The following is an 11,975-nucleotide window of genomic DNA, read 5'->3' on the forward strand; positions in this document are numbered from 1 at the left end:
AGCAATCGTTCGTGGCGCTGTCGCAAACGCGGCACCAGGAACTGACGCTTTTTCGTGCCTTTCTGCCCCAGGTGGTGACCGTCTGCTCTGGCCGTCGCCCCGTTTTCCGTAATTCAGACTCTTCAGCGCGCGCGGTGTAGCACGTGCCTAAACGCGCAGGGGGAGACCAGGCAGCCGACGTTTGACAGAATCTGAGTCTAAAGAGGTCAGGTAAAGTAATGGGTTCGGACCTCACCGCTGGAGGTGACCTGTGACTATTCAAACACAAAATAGCACCGAGAGCAGCACCAGCAGGTAGGGTGACGAAGCCGCTCGCCGGCGCGGCATTAAGCTGGTAGGCAACTTCTGCACCTCCCTAAGCATTTGAAGAATTACTTTGGAAAACAGGGAAAAATCTCTTAGAAGTCGCAACGGGGCACAGGACGAATAAAACCAAGTTTTCTGGCTTTGCAGTTTTTGAGGCGCAGACGGTTCACCAGCAGTAGGAACAAATAATGGAAGAAGCAGGTTGTAAATCGTCCCTCCGTATTTGGGCAGACTTGTCCCCTCCAAGTCACCGGCTCGTGACTATAGGCCTGCTACAAACTTCGGGTCATTTGCAAAATAAGAAAGCGCTCAGATTACCCTGAGCTTTATGTAAATGCAACTTGAATATTTTAACTTCATGAATTATCTAAATGGACAACATCTTGGGAGCACATCAGCCGGTGACACGATTCCGCAGCTCTTCTGCCGGCAGGATTCCCTTTGAAGTGGCTGGCAGCTCCGAGCGGACGTGGGCGCCAGGGCTGAGCCGCGCCGCTGCTTTCGGAGCAGGAACTGCAAATCCGGCTTCCCGACAGCTCCGGCTCCGCGCGGAGCCACCGCTGCTCGGCAGGGCCGTCACCGGCGCGGGAAAATGGGCCGTTCATCGCCCTGGCTGGGCTGCCGAGCCGCGGGGTCCAGGCCACCGGGCTCTTCCCGGGTTATATGTGCTTTAATCTAGGCGGCCGAGCCGCGGCRTGGCGCCGCTGTGCTCTCCGCTCCCTTCAGCGCTCCTCCGCGGGGACGACACGTTTCCAGCGGCAGCTCGGCCCCGCGGCTCGTCAGCGCGTTACGCGCTTTCCCGTCTGCTTCATGAAAGGTGGAGATGTGCATTACTGTAGTTTGCAGGCTCTAATTTTCATTAATAATCTGATCCATGTCCTCAGATTATTTTAGTAATTACTTCGCATAAAAAGACTACTGAGTATGATTACAAATATGTCTTTGTTTTCATGGCCCGCTTTGGCGGTGAATACCAGCTGTCTGACGGTCTCGCCTCGCTTTAACAATGTCGGTAATGTTCGCCGAGGTTTCCAAACGCCTGCCGCTGACCCCAGGGGTATGCGACTTAATAATACAGCACTCTAATAAACTCATCTGCAAACTGTTCAAAGTTCAGAAATTAAACCTTATTTGCATACAAAAAACACATCAAAAGAACACTACGGGCCCGATTCTGCTCTTTGGAAGCGCCGCGCGCACAGCTTGCAAATGAGCGCCGCTTCCCGGCGGCGAGGACGTGGCCCGTCCCGGGGCGGCTGGGGCCGGCAGGACGCACGGACGAGCCGTCCGAGGCTGCTGAGGGCGGAGGGCGGCGGTGCCCTCCGCCTCCGTCCGCTCTGCGGAGGCCGAGCACCGCGGGAGCAGGAACCCAGCACCAGCTCCAGGAACTGCGGCAGCCCTGGGCCGCCACGAAGGCCCTCTGCTTCGCTGTGACCCGATGTGGGCAAACATGGCAAACCCGGCAGGCAGCGAGGAGCTAGCAGCACACGTCAATCGGACGCCGTTAGCGGGAATGAGTCAAGCCCGGGCAGCGCTGCAGCGCGCGGTGGTGCAACATGTTCTATATGCAGTGCAACGTGATGTATATGCAGTGCAACGTGCTGTATATGTGGTGCAACGCGCTGTATGTGTGCTGCAACATGCTGTATGTGTGCTGCAACATGCTGTATATGTGCTGCAACGTGCTGTATATGCGATGCAACGTGCTGTATATGCGATGCAATGTGCCGTATATGTGCTGCAACGTGCTGTATATGTGGTGCAACGTCCTGTATATGCAGTGCAACATGCTGTATATGCGCTGCAACATGCCGTATATGCGATGCAATGCACTGTATATGTGGTGCAACACGCTGTATATGCAATGCAACGTGATGTATATGCAGTGCAACACACTGTATATGTGGTGCAATGTGCTGTATATATGGTGCAACATGCTGTATATGTGGCGCAATGCGCTGCGGTGCAACATGCTGCATATGCGATGCAACGTGCTGTATACGTGGTGCAACATGCTCTGTACGTGGTGCAATGTGCTGTATACGTGGTGCAACGCACTGTGTATGTGCTGCAACGTGCCGTGTATGCAGTGCAATGCGCTGTATATGTGGTGCAATGTCCTGTATATGTGGTGCAACGTGCTGTATATGTGGTGCAATGTCCCGTATATGTGCTGCAACGTGCCGTGTGTGCAGTGCAATGCGCTGTATATGTGGTGCAATGTCCTGTATATGTGGTGCAACGTGCTGTATATGCGCTGCAACATGCCGTATATGCGATACAATGCACTGTATATGTGGTGCAATGTCCTGTATATGTGGTGCAACGTGCTGTATATGTGGTGCAATGTCCCGTATATGTGCTGCAACGTGCCATGTGTGCAGTGCAATGCGCTGTATATGTGGTGCAATGTCCTGTATATGTGGTGCAACGTGCCATGTATGCGGTGCAGCGTGCTGTATATGGGGTGCAATGTGCTGTATATGTGGTGCAATATCCTGTATATGTGGTGCAACGTGCTGTATCTGTGTTGAAAGACGCTGTATAGGTGCCGCAACGCGCTGCACCCGCAAGAAGACACGCAAGCTGCTGCTCCGAACCCTGCTGCTTCCCGCGGCCGCTCACGCTGCAGCCGGGGGCAGCGAGTGCTGGGACACAGGCAGCAGAAGAGGAGTAAAGACATCGCAGAGAAGTGTTTTCTATGTAAAAATTACGAATTTGAATAAAAGCGCGTTCACAAGCATTGCTCAAACACACGAGCAGACACTGCGTATTCTTTGTTATGCAAAGAATAGCACCTGGTTTCTTATAAGGACAATTTTTAGGTCCAATGCATCACCCAAAGGGGACAAAACTTTCTTTAGGAGAATAAAAAAAGTACGAATGCAAAGCAAAATGAAAAGAAAAACCAATTACTCGGATCAAAGTTCCTCTCTTTTTTGATTTAGGTCACGATTAAATGCAGGTATTCGACTCCCTGATCTGAATCAGTCCACAGCCCCTCTCCTGGATCATCTCCAGCAGTTAGATAAAACAAGGGAATATCGTCAGCACCCCGCTGGGTCGCGGATGAGAGAAGCACCCGCGGGGGTTACTGTGATCCCTGGATTTCCTAGGAGGGGCGTGAATCCATAGGAAGCCCTGGAAGGCCGGAGGTGGTGGTGCCCCGAGTCCCTTCCCGGAGGCAGCGGCGAAAGGGCTCTCGGATCCGGCCAGCCTAAGCCGGCGCAGGTTTACGTGCCCGAACCGGGTCTTAGGGCTTCCTCGCCAGCCCCCGAGTAAATCGCTTTTCAGGAAAATGACTTTTTCTGCTGATACCCACCCCGCTCCGCCAAAACCCTGCGGAGGCGAAGGGCAGAGCCTGGGACAGCGCCCGCCTGGGAACGGCTCCGGCTTGGAAATAGGCGCCGAGAATTGAATATTGGAAGTCTGATTCTCGCTGTGGGATCATCCTGGTGCGGTTGAAAAGAAAAAAATAGTGTAAAAAAAGACCTGAATGGGCGCTGAACGTGGGACACGCTCCGACCAACGCTGCTTCCCGAGTAACTGCTACGCCGAAAAAGTCAAAAAAGCAGCTGGGCCTGCTCACCTGAAAATAGGCATTCCAAAGAGTTCTGACTTTCTCCCCGAATTTCCGCCCCAGAGCAGGTCACCGCCTGGTTCCCGCTCCTCCCTCCCCCTTCATTTCTTTCCGCACCTGAGCAATCCTGCCCCGATGGGAGGGACGGATTAGGGGGCTTCCGGAGCCTTTTCCCGCATTAATTGTTATGATTTTAGAGCCCCAGGGGGTGAAAACTTTGGAAAGAACAATTTGTGCTGAAGGTTGTGAGGAAAGTGAAAGAATCCAGCGTGCCGGATGCCCGGGGGCCGTGCCGGGCCGTGCCGGGAAGCCGCAACACCTTTCCAAGCAGCCCCGTGCCAGGGATGGGAATTAAATCACTGCGGTTCACAGACTGCAGCGCCCGGCGTGCAGCGAAGGCCCGGGAAAGCCCGTGCGATACATCCCCATGCTTAAAGTTTATACGTGCAAGTTGCAGACGCTCAGGAGCAACCAAATAAACATCCCAAGTTTTTGCAGATCCATGTCCTCTGTCCTGGGGCTTGGTGCAGAAGAGCAGGCGTGCGGGTTTTTGAAATAATCAACTTTGCCCAGTCCGAACCAAGGCCTGAGCTGAGATTTTTTTTCAGTCCTGAAAAAATTTCGCAGCATTTGCGCAAATAAGTAGTTGATTTGCAATCTGTTTCAGGTTTTTTTATCCTGCAACAGACTCGGAAGTATTGCCCCGAAGCCGCGGGAAAACCGCGGGCCTCCGGCATCGCTGCGCATCGCTCCCGAGCGACGACCTGCAGCGCCAGCTCTGCAAAGCACGTTTAAAGGTCCGTTTCCAACGCACTGTGCTGAAGCAGGAATAAGCCGCGGACGTGCAGAGCGCGACGAGAACAGCATCGCCTGCCGCGCCGCGTTTCGCCCGGCTCAGGTGCGTGCTGAGCGTGTACCTGCCGGAAGACCGCGGCCGCCGCCTCCCGCGACGAGAGAATTAAACACAAAATCTTCTGTAGGAAGCAATTGTGAAGTGTGGAAGTTTCTAGTCAGGCAAATAAATTGGATTTAAGTATATTACAGTCATAATCTTTTTCTGCCTCTCTCCAGACAGCCTTTGTACATGGAGAAATGAGAATGTATTCTCAGACAAATCTTGACCTGAGGGAGAAGGCTGCGGGAATCTGGATTTTCAATAACATAAGACAATAAAGCTCAGACTTCTAACCTGCCGCAATATGGTAAAAGTATAAAGAGCTTAGCAACTAATAAAAGAAAAGGGTCTTCCAACTCATATTTGAAGATCTAGACCCCCAAAAGGACACTTCATAAAGATCATAATGGGTTAGTCAGTACCTAACAGATACCGTGTACCTTGTTGACCAATTGTCTGACAGTTGTCTTCTGCAGGCCTGGGTATTAATAAGCCCAGCGTTGATTTCCTCGGGGTATTTTGTCTCCGTAATTGTACATCTACTTGTTGTGACGCCCCGGCTTGCTCTATATGTGTTTAACGCGATGCCGATAGCGCGGCGGCGTGCGTGCGTGCGTGCCCCGGTTTTCCGGAGATGGTGGGCGCGCGCTCCGCGGATTTCCTCCTCAGCCGAGGCGCCGTGCGCCGGGGGGGCTCGGTGCGGGGGGAGCGCGCGAGGTCTGGGGGCAGCACCGGTGCGTCTCCCCCCGCGGCGCCAGCGCCTCTCGCTCCTCGCGCTACCCGGGGAGCGCGAAGGGATTCAGTCGTCGCCGCCGCGTTTTTATTCCTAACGATGGCAAAACCTCGTTCTAGGAGGTATTCCAGTTAAATAACGTCGTGGCGGATCAGGCTGGCGTAAAGCGGCTGTCGCTCACGGCCAAGGTCGGGGGGAAACAGATGCACAAGGAAGATGCCGGAGCGGCTCGGGCAGCGAGAACGGAGCCGGCGAAACGCCGCTCGCTGGCGAAACGCAGACCGGCCGCGGCTCGAGCCTGCCGAGCTCCTGCTGCACGTCCCTGAACGGGGAGCTCATCGGTAATTTTCCTCTACATCCACGTACGGATCTGCAAGATAGAGGCAAACGCAGCCAGGTTAACGAGCACCTGATTTTCGCCTTACTTTGCTTGATGGACATCAGCTTACAAAGTCCTGGCCGAGGGCTGCAGCTCCGCGCGGGAAGGGAGCGATGAAAGCAGAGGGAAAAACCGTCGCTGTGCTGGGCGGGCAGCGCCGGCTCCTTCTCCTCCGGCATTTGACTGCTGGAGCTGCAGCGAGCAAGCGAGCGGACACACGTGGTGCCAGATCCACGGAGGGGCAAGCGCTCGCCGGCGGAGACCTAGCGAACGGCCGGATGCCACCGTGCCACGTGCCGATTTTCCGGACAAACGGACGCTTGCCCAGCAGCTCCGCTCCTGAAGGTCGACGATCCGCGTAACGCGGGCAATTACAGGAGCGTTTCCGTTGCAGACGCGGTGACGGCGTTTTAGCGCGAGACAACAAATGAACTAGCAAGCTGGCGAAGGCAGCGGTAGCAGATTTGCCGTCCCATCCAATAAGGACGGAAAGGCAGGTCTGAGCAATACGTGGGATGCTCCAGCATTGCTTGCAGCTGCGGGCCGCGCGGCGTCGCAGCCCCCCCAGAAACCCAGAGCAAAACTGCCGCGCACGGTTAAGAACCCGCCAAAGTCGCGAACGCTCCCGACGCGGAGCTCGTAAAACCAGAGAGGCTCCTGCAGTTTCAGCCGTCGCTCAGAAAACGTCCGCGTGCCGCGACAACATGCAACATACGCAGGTGCCCTCCGCCGCCGCGGTGTTGCAGGACTGCAAGGACAGCCGCATCCGACCCCGTGCGGTTCCAGGGGGGGATGCGTTAGACCCGCGGCAGCGCTTCCCCTGCGGGTCGTACGTCTGCTCCGGCTTCGCTTCGCTGCTGCTCTTCCCATCGTGCACGAGGCTGGCTGCCACCGCCGCGCGCCGAAACCGAGGGGAACATCCGCAAAGAGCAGCTTTAACCATGGAGGGAGCGAGCGGGAGCTGCTCGGGACCCTGCTTCAGAATTTAACCACATTTTCCTAAAAAGGAAAGAGGGAAGAGAGAGAGAGAGACCCGAAATGCTAGATTTGAACCTTTGGGTCTGAAACGAAGAGACGCACCTATCACTACCGCGGGCGGGCGGGCGTCTTGCCTCCGCTTCCCGCGAAGCCATTCTGCCGCCCGGGACCAAGGTTTGAGAAAACGGCAGGAAAAGAGCCGCAGTCGCACGCCGTTTCGGAAAACTGCATGAAAAGTTGGCTCTGTTACGGTTAATTGTCCCAGCGGCGTGTTGGAAAACTTGCAAAGTTCCGGCTGGTCACACAGGGCTTCGTTTCCAGAAGTGCGGCACGGGATTAGATTCCCTGACACAGCGCGCTCTTCCGCGGTTCAGAAAACCGCTTCTCCTCCAGACAACCGCCACCCGCTTTGCTCTTCACCCCGGAGAGCCGCACGCCGAACCGGAGCGCGCTCGGATGAGAAAACGGCATTCCCGATCAGACGTGCACATGAAGCACCGCTTATGCCGTGCAAACAAAACGCGGCAAAAGTTTCAGCGCGAGAGCGCGTGCGGGCTACAAGCACATGTTCGCGGTGTTGCAGGGTTTTGCAGAGTTTTGCATGTTTTTGCAGGGTTTTGCAAGGTTTTGTAGGGTTTTGCAGAGTTTTGCATGTTTTTGCAGGGTTTTGCAAGGTTTTGTAGGGTTTTGCAGAGTTTTGCAAGGTTTTGCAGAGTTTTGCATGGTTTTGTAGGGTTTTGCAGGGTTTTGCAGAGTTTTGCATGTTTTTGCAAGGTTTTGCAAGGTTTTGTAGGGTTTTGCAGTCCTTCCCATCGCCCATAACACGAAGGCTCAACATCGCATCCACCGGCCTTCGCGGAGGCAGGCTCTGCCCTTGGCTCCCCTCCGTGCATCCCAAGCCGCAGCCGCTTGGTGCTGCCGAACGGGAAGTCCGGGCTGAGAAGATGCTGGAGCACAGAGCGCACGCGAGCAGGCGGCTTGGCGCTGCTGAGAGCCGCAAGGAAGCACGCACGTCCGGAAGCACGTTTTGGGAAAAGGAGCTGGTTCTGCGTCTGGTCTATCGACGCTGCAATTCTCCTCCGCTCCCCCGTCGTGCCCTTGTCCCTTTGCAGCCGGGCCGGCGACGTGGGACCACGTCTCGGGCTATTGCCGCCCTCCGAAGGAATCGCTGCGCGTGCGGACAAGGACGTGGTTTCCTTCCCCCCCAGGTCGTCGCAATGCCGCCTTTCTCCCCGTACCCACGACCGAGGACGCCTAGGATCTTGTGCGCGTGCTGCGGTACTTACCCGTGGCAGCAGAAGCGTCTCAGGGCACGAACCGTCCGTGAGCCGAGGGAAATGGCTGTGAGACCCGCGGACGTCTCCTGGTGGTTGAAGTTGCAGGAGGCGGCGCTGGTCCCGGGATGCTGATCGGCAGCCCGCGTCCCCTCACCTCCCGCTGCCCGTTTTCCCCTCGCTTTGCGTTATGCAGACCGGGGAAACACCACCGTCTTCCTAGCATCCTTCCTGCAAGGCACTTGAGCGCTGCAAGGAAGGGTTGCCACCGTGAGGTTGTCACCATGAGGTTGTCACCACAGCAGGGCTGCCGACAGCAAGGAGCCGGCGCGCGGGGCCGCCCTGCGAGGAGCAGCCGGCGCCGGCCAGGATGCGGGCACGTGCCCACGGCTGCTGCCAGCCTCCCGGAAAAGCGAGCGACAGCCTGCTGCTTCCTTGGAGTTTTTTCCCAAGGGGCTAAACTCTGCCTTTTGCACGAATCGGCAGCGCGCCGGGAGCGAAGGCTCGCTGCCTGCCGGGCTCTCAGAGACGATAAATAGCGAGCTAGAAGGCGGCTTTCTTCAGATGATCGGGCTTGACATAGTTGTGACTAGCAGCATTAGCGCAAAATTTAGTGCGTTCCTGAGATTTACAGATGCTGCAGCCACCTGATCACGAGAGCCGCTCGGCTTTCCGTTAAAACAAATACCTAACCACGCCGCCTTCCCGGGCGTTTGGAGCAGCCGGAAAACGTGAACTTGAAGCAGCAAGCGGCCACGCGGGGGCTCGTGCGGTGCTCAGGACCGGGGGCTCCAGCTGCAGGAACGGGGCGCAGGCATTGCTGCGCGGCGAGGCAGCAGGTCGCCGCTGGCGCCTGTCCGGACCCCGGCGCGGCACGGCGGGGCTGAGCTTGCGAGCGCTGTCCGCGACCCGCTCCGAACAATTCCTCCCTTTTCTTGCGCATCCGGACAAATTGCATCCCAGCGTATTAGGTTGCTGCACAGCGTCGGATGAGCTTTGCAGGTGCCAACTGGCGCCATGAACTGCCCCAGAGTCCCGTAAAAGAGCACGGAACAAGGGCAAAATTCGGAGATAAATCTATTGCTTAGAAAAAGGCACGCAGTGAAACGTATTTTCAGTGTTATTTTTTAATACCTAGAGCAATGGCATGGACAACGGTAACAAAAACGTAACAAAAAATCATCTGAAGGCTTCTGATGTTCAAGGGGCACTAACAAGCTCATCTGATGATCCCCAAGCTCTTGATTCCTGGGATCCGTGACGTCCTGATGGCCGACTTCAGATCTGCGTCGACGTATCAGAACAGAGCAGAGGGGGTTACTTTGAAAATCAGGCCTCTTACTCAATGTCTAAATTGCATAGATATTGCAGTACAATAAATGCAATAAATAATAAATGGGCCTTTATATGTATATCTCATATACTCCCTATTAACGCCAGAGCGGTTAAACACATGCGCGCCTTGTGAAAATGAAGCACACGATTACGAGGCAAACTCAATCAGCGAACCACAGCTTTTGCTGGTAATGCAATAGAGATAAGCAGATTGTGGATGTAATTCTACCCAAAACAAAACAGACGCACAAACCTACACGAAAAACCTATTATTTAGTGCTTCCAGGACGTCTCTGGGCAGGCCTACGAGGTGCCGACACCTGGGACTCAGCTGCTCTGCGTGGCCCGCTGGAGTCCGGCGGCGTTCACCGAAGCCGAATTCCCTCGTCCGGCGAGACTTTTTGCCGGGCCCATCGTTTCTGAATTAAGTTTGTGGTGGGCGCGCATCAGACACGAGTTTGATGGCTGGAGGGTCCCCGAAGCCTCCTCCGGTTTCTCTCCTCGCACGAAGAAACCGCGAGTGATCCTCCCAGCACGGACGCGTCCCGGCGTCCCGCGAGCGGAGACGGAGCTGCCGCCCTCCGCAAGGCTGCGGTTCATGCGCACGATCGTTCGGAAAGATTAACGGTGTTTTTATCCTGCAGTTTCTTCTCAGCACACCTCCTGTGCCGTGCAGAGCGTTGGCTAAGGGCGCTTTACTCAACTAGGACGCAGTTTTAGGGAAAAAATGCTTTTTATTGATTACCCCCGTCGTTCAGGAGGATAAGAGAACAGTAAGTACCTGTAATCGAAGAAGAGCCACCACTTACTTTCCCTACTAGTCTATCGCCACGCAAGTACGTCTTGATTAGACCGTTTCTCTTCGGAAAAGATAGCGTCTCTTGCACTATGGGGTCCGAGGCGACTTCCAGCAGAGCCGGCTATTAGACTTCTCTGCTGGCAGTATCTAAATTCACCGCTCCCGTCGCCGCGATCCCTTTTTTTCTGCCTCCTTCGCCCCCGTGCGTCCTCCACGCTGCCGTCACCGCGGGCCGCGAAAGGCCGCCTGTTTCCTGCCGGCCAGAAACACTTTTTAAAACTTGTGCATTTTTGACAAAGATCACAGGTTTCCAGGTATCAGATATATAAACGTAACCATTTTCCCTTGAATAAAGCCCCAAACTTTCATCAACTCATGCACTCGGTATGTTATAGAGCATTTAACTGCCGGATCCTTCGGCTGCCCCCGTGGAGCTTCCCAAGGACATCTCAGGTGGCTCCTCCTGGGTCACCAGATCTCGGTCCGGCCTCACGGCCCCGGACCCGTCATGAAAAATATTCCGGGAACTTCTAAGCCCAGGCGCCTCCGCCACTTCTCACCGCAGCAGGGTTGCATCCGGACACCCCCAGCAGCACCCAAATCGCGTCATCTTTTATGGGGCAAAACCCAACTTCAGACACTTCGGGCGTCACCTGAAGCCACCAGGCGTTTTCCAAGCGTCCTACATCGGTGTGAGCGGCCGAGTATCCTCCGGAGAACATTCCCTTCCACGGGCGCGATGCTGGGCGACAGTCGAGCGCCAAGGCAGCCGCACAGACCTCCTGCGGACAAGGCTGAAGTCTCCTGGGCGAGCGGGAGCATGAGGGATGTGCCAGGCCCGGCTCCGGCACGCGGGGGGCGCGAGGTCCCAAACGCGGCCCCGCGGCAGCAGGCGGCCACTGGGTGCTGCGGGAAGGAGAGACCGCGAACTGAATCCCGCGGGCAGGTTACACCCAGAGCGGCGAGGAGCCGCTGCCGGAGCAGGCGCGAAGGACGGGGTTATATTTATAGCAAAGGTCAACGCTGATAAGCTCATTTTTTAGAAAGGCAACTCCATTGCTGAGCTGCAGCAATTCCCTCTACTAAAGGCATCTGTCTGGCTCAGAAACTACTACTTTCTCCCCAAAACCTTCGCATCTTGTGGCTGTACATCACTGACAAAAATAGCGGATCCACAGCAAGTGTCAGTCACAGCTTGCTAAGTGTCACGACAGTCGTCCCCTCCTGGAGGATTAACCAAAACGGGAGGGTCTGTGCGCGAAACCGGGGGGAGGTGGGGAGGGGGAGCAGGAATAAACCGACTAAATCGGCTCCAGCCGCTCGCGCTCTCTGCAAGCCGCGTCGCCCGCGCAGCCACGCGCGCTTCCGAATCGGAGACTCGTGTCGCTAAGAAGTTTGGAAACCTGTTATCTGCCTGCGTTGCGTTCGGTTCTCTGACAAAGCAACGCAAGTCCAGGCTGGAGGGGGCAAATTAAATGCATTTAAATAGCTGCAGGAGGCTTGAGCAGCGCCTGTCCGGCAATTTCTCCTCTAACGTTTCAGTGAAAGTTCAGAGAGGTAAATTCGGGCGGCAAAGGGCGGCGAAGGGCAGCGGGACCCCGCGGAACGAGCCGCTGCTGCCCCGCAGCGCGGGGGCGATTAAAGGGGGGAACCCCGCTTTTGCGAAGTTTCCTTCCCTCCTTCCTTCCGCGGGGTA

This window comes from Apteryx rowi, unplaced genomic scaffold (genome assembly GCF_003343035.1).
Source record: "Apteryx rowi isolate R43461 unplaced genomic scaffold, aptRow1 scaffold_23, whole genome shotgun sequence".
NCBI lineage: Eukaryota > Metazoa > Chordata > Aves > Apterygiformes > Apterygidae > Apteryx > Apteryx rowi.